Source organism: Ornithodoros turicata, chromosome 9 (genome assembly GCF_037126465.1).
Source record: "Ornithodoros turicata isolate Travis chromosome 9, ASM3712646v1, whole genome shotgun sequence".
In the NCBI taxonomy this organism is placed as follows: domain Eukaryota; kingdom Metazoa; phylum Arthropoda; class Arachnida; order Ixodida; family Argasidae; genus Ornithodoros; species Ornithodoros turicata.
In genome coordinates this window covers 25348165-25361808 of record NC_088209.1, presented here as the reverse complement: position 1 = coordinate 25361808, position 13644 = coordinate 25348165, and the positions used below count along the sequence as shown (strand labels likewise).

Here is a 13644-nt window from a genome sequence, read left to right as displayed (position 1 = left end):
TTTTTGTGCGTGTTTTAATCTCGACAGCTTTGTCAATTTTTCTCGCCGACACATTATCGCGGGGAACACGCATGCCCTTCCCCGATTCCGGCTTCTCCGGAATGTTAATCACTTTAAAGTCAAACTTTATAGATCATTTGCATTCGTTTCGCGAACCCAACGTGCATATCAGATAGCACTACAATATCTAGACCACCTCGCCTGCACAGTTTCCAGCGCCTTCTTTGAGAGCAATTTGTTTCCTGCCGTGCATAACGGCGACATTGACCTCGCGGCTGGCAACAAGTAGGTCGTTAATGGCGGATGCATATTTTTTTTTTCTCCGCTTGGAAAAAAGATAAGGGTACTTTACATGCAATCTTCTTAATCGTTTCTTCAAAGGCCACTCGTTTCCCCCCTGTGTGTTAGTAGAGATGTTGTGTGTCTAGGTGCTTTCACATCAGCCTGTTCATACAGGGTGTCTCAGCTAAATTACCGGGCTAAATAATTCGCGAACCGGTGCACCAATCCAAGAACTTTCTTTTTTACAAGTATCTGTCCGATACCACCTACAAGCACCGTACCGTGTGAATGAGTGGGAGGCGCTCATTATTTAAAAACAAAATTCAAATGAGTTTCGTAAAAGAAAAAACATAACTAGGGCGCTGTCTGCATTAAAATGTGGACTACCGCGTTTGGGAGCTTCCGTGGATACCTTTTAGAGAAAAATCTGCCGCCGAATCGGGTCATTTGTAGCAGTAATTAATTGGTTTCGGTTTACATATTGTCGTCGCGGCTGGTTGCGGTGAAGCGCAAAACGACGCTCTTCCACTCCCTTATCCACCAATGAGTTATGACCTTACACCAATCAATTGCACCAATGAGTTACGTCCTTTTGCGCTTCACCGCGACCAGTCGCGACAAAATATGTAAACCGAAACCAACTAATTACTGCAACAAACGACCCGCTTCGGTGGCGGATTTTCCTCTAAAAGCTGTCCACTGAACGTCCCAAAAGGGCAAGCATCCATCTTAATGCCGACAGCGCCCTGCTTTAGAAGCTATGTTTTTTTACGAAACTCATTTGAATCTTTATTTAAATAATGTGTGTTAAATTTAAATAAATGTTGTGTAATAATGTGTAATGTTAAATTCCCTTTTATGAACGGTGCCCTCTGGAACAAAACGCGTCCCCTTCCTCATTCTAAACGTCGTTTTCTGAACCACTCGATTTATAGAAACGATTTTTACGAGCACGTCAACCGTTCATAAATCGAGCGTCGACTGTATAACAATGAACAGGGCGCCTTTGTTCACGACGATGTTTGTATACAGGGGCATAGCATGTACACCCTTAAAACAGAGCTTCACCGCACCACACGCTCGTAGCCACACGATCATCCCAAATGACACCGTTCTCCCCGCTGATTTGTTGAAAACGGGAGGCGCACACGCTTTTGTGACAATTATGCCCTAGCCTAGTCTATATATAGCCTATATATACTAGTAGTATATAGGAGGCTTTGGTTATGCGCACGCTCTGTGCCAACTACGCCGCCGAATGATATTTATCACTTGCGGTTTCAGGAGAGAGCCCTGCGTAGGCCTTTTTGTACCAATAAACATTAATCAAAACGGTCCCAAAAAGGGGTAAGTCTGCAAAATTTTCCACTGATTCTAAATACAGATGGTGGTCTATCGCAGGGGGGATCATGCGTCCTTGGCCGACTTCACACGGAACTGTGCCGACATTTGTCCTAAAGTGTCTGAGGAAAAGACAGGGAAAACAGAACGGCCGGCGCGCGGATTCGAATCCCCGTCATCACACCGTCCCTATAAACGACGGGGAGGGAGGGGAACTGGTGGTAGAACTTCACCAGAACCTCACCACACAGCACGGTCTCAGCCAACCACAATCCCGAATGACGTCGTTCTGCTCCCTGATTGGTTAAAAACGGGGTGCTTTTTGTGACACTTATGCGTTCATGTTAATTGCCATAAAAAGGCCGCGCGGTTTCCATCATTCTATGCAAAGGGAGGCCGTCAGCGTGTCGTGCGCTGGTTGTGACGTTGCCCAGTGGTGGTGGTGGTCGTTCCAGGGTAGGGCTCGCCTTTGCCGGCCTCACAGAGGTGGACAACGTCACGACAGACGCCCTGGGGGAATGTGCGTCCTGGGCCGCCTTCTAAGTGAACTGTGCCGACGTATGTCTGAAAGCGTCTGAGGAAAACCCAGGAAAAACCCCAGACAGCACAGCCTGCACCGGGATTCGAACGCGGGTACCTCCCAGTTTGCCCGCTTGAGCGTGGCACATTACGGCAAGCAGTTCCACCACCACCCCCAACATCTGTTTTTAGAATACACGCGTCGGGACGGGCACGCCGATCGGGCAACAATGCAGTGCCTCTCCAGTAGTCAAAGTTTTGTCGCGACGTGGAACAATGCGTGTAAAGTACCGTACCAGAAAACTTCCAAGACTTCGACGTTTCATGCCAGGAAATTCAATGAGTACTTAACCGATGGATTTTTGAGTGAATATCGAAGTTTTCCAGAAAGAAATATGGAAAGTCAGAGATGGGTATAGTATTGTCATACTTGTTTATCCTACGCTAAGTTAGTATTTGGTTTTTAACTACGTTTTAGCTAACGGCCGTTTCTTCTCAAGCACCAGAAGCTTTCAAATAAATCCGAATTCATCAATAGCCGGACGGTTTATCGTGTTCTATCTATAACTAATCCCGGAAGACCTATCCACAGTGTCACCCTTCCTCGTATTTCTTTTTCATTAATACGGATCAAGCGACTCCCGGGAGAGTCGTATTTATAAGTCACTGTATACTGTACTGTGACAGTATACTATGTTTCCATCCCAGCCGAACCCACACAAGCGAGAACAAAAAAAAATACAGAAAACAATTTTCTTATTGGTTCGCGTGTTATTTTGCTGCACAATATGGATTGTTATAGTTCCCCCTGATGTTAACGATGATGAAGAATAAGCATTCATTCTAATCTTACTGCCTTATATTATTTTTGTTTTTGCACTTTAAAGGGAGAAACAAGCCCACTTCTAAAAACGGCAATGATTATTTGGTTGGTTAATTGATTGACAGATAAAAATATGGAGACTGTTTTGATTTTTTTTTATTGCGTGTTTGCGCCGCGAAGCAACTGTGGCTATGAGCGACGTACAGATGTGGACAGACGGAGAGAGGACAGCAGAAAGGAGTGGGGGACAGGGGGATTAGTATGCGTCCTGGGCCGACTTCAGGGGGAGCTGTGCCGACATTCGTCTGGAAAGTCTTCGGAAAACCCAGGGAAAACCAGGGACAGCACAGCCGGCGGTAGGATTCGAACCCACCACTTCCCAGTCTACAGCACGACCTTGGTTACCACCAACGAGCGGACGCCTTAGCCCACTCGGCCATGCCGCTGATACGGAGACTTCGTATGACTTGCAACAAAAATTTCAGGCTGTATAGATTTAGGTATAGATCATTACAGCGTTTATTCACCAAAAGTTCTGCTTGTCTCTCAGCACCGGCATCTTAGAATTGCTACCGGGAGTCATTCATATACCGGCGACCGAAAATGAGATCATTATTTAGTACAACACTTACGGAGGCTCGACAAGCGATGCCTAAAGTCAAGGCCGTATTACTGCAGCGATACCGTACGCACCCATCCTACCATCATTTTGCACCTACCTCATCCTTATTTCATCATTTGTTAGTTTATCCTTTATTTCCTAATTCCTTTTTCTTTTTATTTATTTCTTATTTCTTAATTTTCTTTCTTTCTTTAATTCTTTGCTTTTCTTTTTATTTATTTATTTATTATTTCTTAAATTTATTTATTTATTTATTTATTTCTGGAATAGCAAGCCGACGTCTCGTTTGGCTGACCTTTCCCCTTTTTTTTCCTTTTCGTCTAATAAATATATCCCCCCCATTGTTTTTTTCTTTATCACATCACCATCACCGCGCGTATGGCGCAAGATTTTCAACATCCGACTGTTTTCCCACATTGCCATGGAGACGGTACATATTTCCAAATACGTATACGCGAGCAAGAGAATGATTGGATCGCTTTGAAATTCCTTACAGGAAGGAAGCGCTTTGAAAAAAAAAAATGAGCACTATCGTCGTATATGTAAGTGTGCATACAAAAACCGAAGAGCAACATCGAAAACCAGAAGTGAATAAGAAAAAGGAGAAGTAGAAGACGACGACGCAGAAAGGAAATGCGATGTTGAGATCGAACTTCCGTCGATATCGCGCGACTTCCGGTCAAGCAGGGATGCTTGCTGAATCGTAAGTGCATTTAGAGCGTCCGGAATAGCGCGAAATATTGACAAGCAGTGGCAGTTTGTGACAAGGGGGATTTCATGTTCGCGATTGAAATGCAAAAAAATACGTTCCCGTATCTTTCCACTCGGTATGCTAGAACTTGTACACGTCAGGTGAGCTGCACACATCGAGCGTATGAGAGAGATATTGCTCCTACAAAGAAGTTCCCGTGTAGGGTCCGGTAGCACCAACATATTTACCGGTAGCGACAAACATAAGGCAAACAGATACATGGGGAAACGGTTCGAGCAGCTCCAAAGAAGAAAAAATGATGAGTGTTTGTTTAGAACAACAGCAGTATATAAAACACTTTACTGTTTCCAAAAAAGAGACGCCATCTGCGCATGATCGGGGTTGGTGTGGGAAAACACAAACGCAGCGTGCGAACGCTTTCCGCAAGCTCTCGGTCATGTTGCGCTGCTACACCGCTCCCGACTGTCTCTTTTCACAATATCCGAAATAATTTAGAGCTCTGAAGGAATCAGACAACTGTCGCTAGAAGGTGAAGTTGTTTATGAACGGTATACAACATAACGATCCCCTGCCGCTTGAAATAACTTGAACTTTCATATAGCGGTCGTTCTCGTTATATTTAAAGTTCGCGCCCTCCAAAGCCGCTGTGGTAGGCTCGCGCAAGAGATCGCGGCGAATCACGGGCCGAAGTGATACATTTAACGGGCGTTATGAGATAACGATAAGATTGAGATCGGGGATAAGGCTCATCCCCCCTTGCACCGACACATTGACCCGTGGCCTATATTGCATACTGCCTGTGCGCCACACCAGTTAGAAGAAGACGAAGAAGAAGCCAACGGTAACGTGTTGGCTTGCCGAGCTCAAGATCCCGGGTTCGATCCCGGCCCAGGATGGTAGCAATGTGGGGGAGGTAAACATTGCTTCCGGCACCTTGTGTCGGAGGTTTCTGGCGCACGTCGAAAGAACCCCAGGTTGTCGAAATTATCCGCACACAGTCTTACCGTGCAGCACCTGCAACGTATCGCCACACTGCGCAGACAAACCGTACGTGTAACATCACAGTACCATTATTAGTACTACCAGCCACAGAACTTACTGCCGATCACGATCACCATCGTAGTTTATCTAATATATTTTCGTCGAGCCAGTTCACTGCTGATGCTGTGCAAGCGTACAAGTCACTATAAGCACACAATTGCTTCACCTTAGGTGAGCTGTTTGATCAGGGCGTTTCTGAAAGCAGCTCCACTTTGCTACCGTGCAGCGATTCGTGCTAGTGTCGTTTATATTTGTACACGGGTATCGCGAGGGAATCTCACAAAGGCGATGTCAGGGAATCTTTCCGTTTAACTGCAGCGATCAAACGATTTCTTCGTTCTGCGTTGCGCGGAAACTGGCGAAAAGTGATTTCGCCACCATTTCCTATCGGGTTATGTACCCAAAAGATACACGACTTTGCGCAATGCCCAGTTTGCATGTATGCGATCACTCCAGTCACTCCAATTGATTGCGTTTTGCCCACACCAAGCAGACGATCTGCTGACTGCAGCGCCACCGCTAAAGGGTGACGTCAGGCGCGCAAACTGGTCTATGGAGTTTGTCAATTGTTTATCGAAGCAACGTGAAAAGAATGTCTTTCCCAGATTTAGCATAAATTCGCATACATTGTAGCCAAAGCTGGAAGCTATCAACTTCGGTGTGTATACTCTGTTTAACGACGATCATGCACCCCTAGACCCCTACTCCCTCTCAATCTCACGTTGAGACGTACTTGTACCTGCCTCATTACTCGTGTGCAAGCTGTTTGAACAGAAAGATAAGTAACACCCCACGTAGTTCCGAATAACCCATAAAGACTACAATTTGGTTGATTACCACTGCCGTTCACGTATATCCTTGGCACTCAAACAATGCATGGCTCATTCAGAATGCCGCAGCACTTGGAATATAAAAGGACACTCTTCCCTGCTCCGAGAATATTCTTCAAATTGCCATACGGAAGAAATTGAGCAGTATGCCAGGGACTCAGCATAGACCTTGTGAGTACCTTCTGCCAACGTCGGTTTTTCCTCGTACGTCCATGTGGAACGCCAAGCAACCGGGCTAAGCTTACAAACTGCAAGGATGCACGTTGCGCCTCTGCATACAAACAGGCAGGCGCCTTCGAGAGGACATCATTGTTTTCCAAAGGCAACTTGGCATTGGTGGACTCCATACATTCTTTGTTCTCCGCGAGAACCGCATGGCTTGTACGTCCCATTGTGATCCTCGCCGGACAATGGACTGTCTAGCGTGCGTGCAAACCGATGTAACTGGGACTGAAGCTGCTGACGCTCTTAAGGAACTGTGCGGTGCTTATTGCAGATTTGGAGCGAATGAAGAAGAAAGAGAACCGTTATTAGATAATGAGCCAATTAGCTTTGTGAAAAGTGGACGAGTTGAACTTGTTCCGAAATACACGAGTTCGATTGAATGTGGACCCTTTTTTTTTCGTCCCTGGAAGTGTTGGTTTCAAATCAGAATTCATGCATATATCTCTATTGCACATTTCATGAAATAATCAATTTATTTTCATTACTTTGCACTCTTCGGTTGGGGATGGCATAGGCCTTCTGACATATACAGGGTGTTTCAGTTAAATCCCCGGGCTAAATAATTCGCGAACCGGTGCACCAATCGAATAACTTTCTTTTTTACAAGTATCTGTCCAATACCGCCTACAAGATGCGCACCGCGTGAATGAGCGGGAGGCGCTCATTATTTAAATAAAAATGCAAATGAGTTTCGTAAAAAAGCGTAACTTCTAAAGCAGGGCGCTGTCGGTATTAAAATGGGTACTACCCCTTTTGGGACCTTCAGTGGACACCTTTCAGAGAAAAATCTGCCACCGAAGCGGGTCATTTGTTGCAGTAATTAATTGGTTTCGGTTTACGTATTTTTGTCGCGGCTGGTCGCGGCGAAGCGCAAAAGGACGTAATTCATTGGTGTAATTCATTGGTGTAATTCATTGGTGTAATTCATTGGTGTAAGGACGTAATTCATTGATGGATAAGGGAGTGAAAGAGCGTCTTTTTGCGCTTCGCCGCGACCAGCCGCGACAAAAATACGTAAACCGAAACCAATTAATTACTGCAACAAATGACCCGCTTCGGTGGCAGATTTTTCTCTGAAAGGTGTCCACTGAAGGTCCCAAAAGGGGTAGTACCCATTTTAATACCGACAGCGCCCTGCTTTAGAAGTTACGCTTTTTTACGAAACTCATTTGCATTTTTATTTAAATAATGAGCGCCTCCTGCTCATTCACGCGGTGCGCATCTTGTAGGCGGTATTGGACAGATACTTGTAAAAAAGAAAGTTATTCGATTGGTGCAACGGTTCGCGAATTATTTAGCCCGGGGATTTAACTGAAACACCCTGTATAAGGGGCACCCCTGTCAAGTGAAGTGACACCATGTTGCCACTAATTTATGCCCTCCAAGACATGGAGTAAATTATAGGGAGGGATTGCAGCTTCTCGTTCCCTAGATTGCACCTAGTCCCCATTTTTGTCCCTGACCATGACATTTACTCCCCGCCACTGTAAAAGGTCCCTAAGTTTCGCATAAACTGTCATATGCATTTAGTCCACAAAGGGAGTGATGATTGTGGCTATGCATCTAATCCAAGAAAGTACTAAAATGATTCGCGGCCTGCGACTTTACATCGACTAAATGAAGAAAATCCGAAGTGACAAAAATGAAACAACCACAAGGAAAACCATGAGACATATAATACTTAAAATACACCGGGACAACAATATCGTTCAGACGACAATTATAGGGCCAGCAAACATCCGATTTACGTTTACCGCTGTCGCTTATTTACACGTTGAATGATTAATTGTCATGATTTTGCCGCTTTTTCCAATCAATTTGCATATCAAGTCTAACTTTCATGTCTATTTGCGGTATCGAACGCGCACACAGCGCAAAGTTATGTCGGAATGAAGTTGATTGAAAGGAGGCAGTTCCCCCAATTACGTTTCCTTTTTTCTTTTTCTTTATGTTTTCTTTTTGTTTGTTTGTGAGCAAGGTTTGATTTATTGCACAACGTTTCCAATATAGATTGAGTTTTAATAACGTAGATGGATTGATGGATGGCTTTATTTAAAAGAAAAATGAAAAGCAAGACAGTTTTAAACGCGCATTCGAACGGGACAGTTGCTTACAATCAATCAATCACTTGCCTGGAGAGAACGAAACAAGAAACAGTAAGCAGAGGGAAAGCTCTTTTCGGTACGTATTCACCACCGCTCTTTCATGTCAAAACTACACTCTCGGAACGGAACTTCACCGCATAGCAGGTTGTGCGCCAACCACTGCCACGAATGACAGGGTTATCGCTTCTGGTTTGAAGAGAGAGAAAGGGGCATACGCCTTTTTGTAGCAATTACCATATATCAAAATTGCTACGAAAAGGCGTACGCCCCATTCTCTCTTCAAACCACAGTTGACACAGTAGACACAGGCAGTTGACGGCGTACACCATTAAAAATGGTGGTGGTGGTGCTGATTGTGAAAGGCCTCGCTGCTGTGGGCCTCACAGATGTGGGCAACGACTGACGCCCTGGGGATTGTGCGTCCTGGGCCGACTTCTTAAAAATGAACTTCACCGCATAGCACGCTCCTAGCCAACCACACTCTTAGAAATGATGGTGCACTGTTAAAACATAACTTCACCACATAACACGATCCTAGCCAACCATCATGCCGAATGATATCATTCTGTGTCATGATTTCTTCAAAACAGGGGGGAGGCGCCTATCTGGGACAAGATAATCTGTCCCAGATAGGCGCCTCCTCCCATTTTCAACGAATCAATGCACAGAATGATATCTTTCGGAATGATGGTTGGCTAGGAGCGTGCTATGTGGTGAAGTTCTGTTTTAGCAGTTTGATGGTGAAAGTGCTCTTAGAAATGAACTTCACCGCACAGCACTCCCATAGCCAACCATAATCTCGAATGATATCGATATCTGCCATGATTTGTTGAAAACGGGAGGCGTACGCCTTTTTTGTGACAATTATGAACAGCATAAGTTTCATAAAAAGGTGTACGCCTCCCGTTTTCAACAAATCAGGGCAGATAACAATATCATTCGAGATGATAGTTGGTTAGGAGCGTGCTATGCGATGAAGTTCATCTTTAAGAGTGTACGCAGTTACAGCTTGCTGCATGTAAACCCTGCAGAACTTAGAAATGTGACAGAGAGCGCTCAATATTTTTTAAAATTTTCGAGCAAAATTGAGGTAAAATGGCTCGAGGCGACGTCTAGTGGCAAATAATCTCCAATTCTTCAAGCAACAGTGTGTATCACCCCGACTGACTTGCTGGTATGGCTGCGTAGCCGACACGTATATAGCAAACTTCTTTCGTTTTAGACCCAGTGTTGTCCGCATGCAATGTAGCTTTCCGCCGTAGTCGACGAGCAATGCGCATTTGGTGACCACTTCGACACAGCGTTGCCCGTAATTATCAATTTAAATTTTCTGAAAAGAAACTATGACAGCTATTGGGACGAAAATTGCGACGTAAGGGCACTGAAGGCACAGGCTATCGTATAGAAAAATCTGCTGAGATTGCACCTCTACTGATGTAAAAAAAAACATCATGAGCCCTAACTACAGGTACTTGTACGATCTAGGAGCTCGCCTGTACATGCTACCAGTCCATACCGACTGTCGAAAAAGCTGCTACGGTGGTGGTGGTAGTGGTGGTGATGACGGAACTGCTTGCCATAGTCGCCCACGCTCAGGTGGCCAACGTTACGACTATAGCAAGCGGGGGCGATCGTGCACCCTGGGCAGACTTCACAGGAAACTGAGCCGACATTTGTCTTAAAGCGTCTGAACAAAACCCAGAAAAAACACCCAGACGGCACAGCCGGCGCCCAGATTCGCGAACACGGGTCACCTCCCAGTTTGGCGTGGAATGCCAGCGGAGAAAAAGCACCAATAATATAAAACCATTGGATACACTCGCAAATCAAACAGGCCTGCCCAATAAAGTCGGCAAGAGCAAAATACCTTTACGGTGTAGGAAACAAAAAAAAAAGGCTCCAAAGACTATCTTCTATTCATCGATGAGGCCGGCAAAAAGAAAGAAACAACAACAACAACGCAGACGTGCTACTCATACATTCTCAGCATTTTGAGAGTTCAAGTCCAACATTCTAGCGGTCGGCGATTCAAAGAAAACGACAAAGCACGAACAAGCATAGAAGGACCGCGAAAAAAAGTAAGCGAAATACAGAAGCAAGAGTACGCAGCACGGAACTGACCCAGCGGGCATCTGCGGACATCTCTAAAACGACACGCGCTCTCGCAAGTGGAACTAAGAAAGACAAAACGAAAACAAGGGGAACACCACCACTTCTATGCCAAGGCTAGGCGTGAAGACTTAAGTGATCTCCTTATTTTTCCTTTCTCTTCGGTGAGATACCGAGCCTCCTTTCGTTTTCCCCTCCAGGGCAGTGGCGTTACGTGGGTAAGATACCAGGTCCACTGGGTAAACTTACTAGACTCCGCAGGTTCTGTGGTTTGACGTATCCACGTGATAACATCAAGAGAAGGCCCTACTACGCATTGTATACAGCTGCACCTATCGTCCATTTGCCTAGATTGTAGGTTGCTGTGAATAGAGAGTTCTATCGGATTTACGACTCAGTTGCGGATGACGTTGCTGCATAGTTCATCCACGTAGTAGAAACATTTGTTACCGAAGGCTCGTTTGTAAGCTTTTTTCTTTCTTTTCTTCTTTTTTTTCTGCATCGAGTCATATTAATGACTAGCAACACTACAGAAAAAAAAGGACGAAGCGATGCCTTGCTAAACGTATGATATGTGAGCCCGAGCGATGGCCGAAGAACACATAACACGACACAAGCACGATGGTTCACGACGGCTCCAACCGGCTTTGCGTCGGCTTCAGGTCGACTTCGAACCGGACTCAAGTCGACTTGGAGCCGTCATGTTCGTGTATTGCTGCGTGTTTTTCGCCCATCGTTCAGGCTCTCCTATCATAGAGTTTATCCACCAGCTGGCTTGCATCTACGCCATCTGTTGTAAAAGGTAAAGTCGTACTATATACGTCTCAGTACGACGAGCTACAAACGTCAATGGTCCGAATACCATGGCAGAGGAGGCGTCGCTATGCGCAGAGATTAGGCAACTTCGTTTTATCGTGCACTCGTGTACATGAGGATGTCGATGCCTGCAGAAAGGACCAAAACGGAAGGAGTCCCAATCGATATCGACGCGCTAGTTTGTGGACCCCTCCCCCACCCCCCAAAAAAACGGCGTGCTTTGTCCATAATTCTATCAATACAGAGCGCACCGTCAAAGCTGCTTGACTGCTTGAACAATATTTAATTAATTGCTCCAATCGGCGATCGATGAGAAACCTGGGACGTCGATTGCAACGGCTAGTCGCATGGGCACTAATGATCCGTAATTATAATTGATTACAGATTACCCGCCGCCACTCTGTGTATATACGGGTTTTGGACCGAGACCATATGAGGCTTCACCTTGTTAGTGCGGGGGTCATTATCCCTTCCTTTTTGTATTGAATGCTATACACGGAATGAGCCATTCTTACGAGGTTTATGGAGTTGTGAATAAAATAATTTTCGTTCAAAACTACAGGCATCTTAATATAACCTTCAAATACTTAATACTTCCTATACAAATACACCCTCTTGAATGTCGTTTGCTACTGGCTGAAAACAAATGCACGTGAGGAGGCGCCGCTGTTTCGTTTTCGTGTTTTTCGTCCCTGCGTATTGCGTGTGTTCACTTTTTGAGTATCCGTCTTAGGCTTCAAGCCCTCTTTCTGTTTGCTTCTCCCTGTACGAAGTGTGAGTGTCCGTTTGATGTATGCAACATGTTCCTGGAGCCCGCCGTGCCATTCCATGCGAGACCAATCAGAAGATTCTTGCGCTTGTTGAATGTAGTGCTATAATAGTGTAGCCACTCTTCATTAAAGCTGTTGAGTATCGTTCCTGGGTCCTTTTCCTACATTTTTTTGGCGCCGAAACCCGGGAAACGCAGCCTCACTTATTGACGCAAGGATTCCAGGAATAGGAAAATGGTATGCAGCAGCGTCAGCGTAGTAACGGTGCGCTGTGCATTCGCATGCGAATAGTGCATTACTCCCCATTTTAGTTCCCTAACCCCAAAATTTACTCCCCAGGACTTCAAATATAGTCACTGAAATTCGCAAATGGTCTGCTGAATTCAATAGTTTATATGTAAATACGTGCCCTTCGTGAATTTGATAGAATAAGGCTATACAGGTTCAGCTAACTCAGCAATTTTCCACCCACAAAGAGGGAACAACAGTTCGATGTCCTGTGCATGTCGTAAGACTCTGTATCACTCGACATATCACAGTTCGCGGTTTAATTCAAATTATTGTCATTCATGCACGTGAACTATATGTACCAGGGAGGATTCTTAGAACAGAGCGTGAAATGCAGACCCCACTCTGTGACATTCGTTTTGTCCCGTGCACTTGCTCCCGAAATGGACTAATTCTTGTCGCAATGCATTTAGTTTCCAAAAGGACTAAAACTATTCTTTTTTTTTCTTTTCTTCTTAGAGTGTAGGACCTAGTCGATATACCGTACAAGCACCTTAATTAATATAATTAATATCTAATATCGTGAAAATTGATTAGAAAGATATCTGACTAGCCAAAGATACAGGACATCTTTCTGATTACTGACATTGTACAGTCATTCATTTTTCCTTTCTATCTCTCTCTCTCTCTCTCTCTGTCATTTGACAACGTAAATTAAATGTCGCGAATTGAGTCACAGTGTCGCGTAATGCGAGCCAAACGTCTGTGGACGAGCCTGTGCACCCAGTGTTACTGTGCTGTTTTCAAATTTCCCGCACTTCTCAGCTTTGGTCACACCGAAAAATTGTCATCTGAAAAGAGATGTGCTACTTTTTCTTCTTTCATGCATACGCACTTTCCAAATTCAATTCCAGGCCTCACGAAATGCGCGGTATTGAGAGCGGCAATGGGATTGTTGTGTTTGTAAGCAAATGGATGCAGGTGAGCTCAATAAGCAAGGGATAAAGTGCCGAGCAATCCTGAATGTCTTCGAAGTTCCAAGCACACAGAGAGAAACAATTTAGTACAAACGGTGCCGTGAAAGAAGAAGAAAATCTTTATGGAAAACGAACACCGGGTAAGTTCGCACGAATGGAAACGACAAATAAAGGTATCTGCGCAACCAGAAATCGCACTGAAGTCCAGTATCCCATCGTATACTTTCGAGGAGTGCCAACAGCG

At 44.9% G+C, this 13644-nt stretch overlaps 1 long non-coding RNA gene across 1 annotated transcript in view; it reads right to left on the bottom strand.

Moving 5' to 3' along the window:
* LOC135368451 (uncharacterized) overlaps positions 1-13644 on the bottom strand; it is a 99858-nt gene that overhangs the window by 15044 nt on the left and 71170 nt on the right. The gene's annotated exons all lie outside the window — the stretch shown is intronic.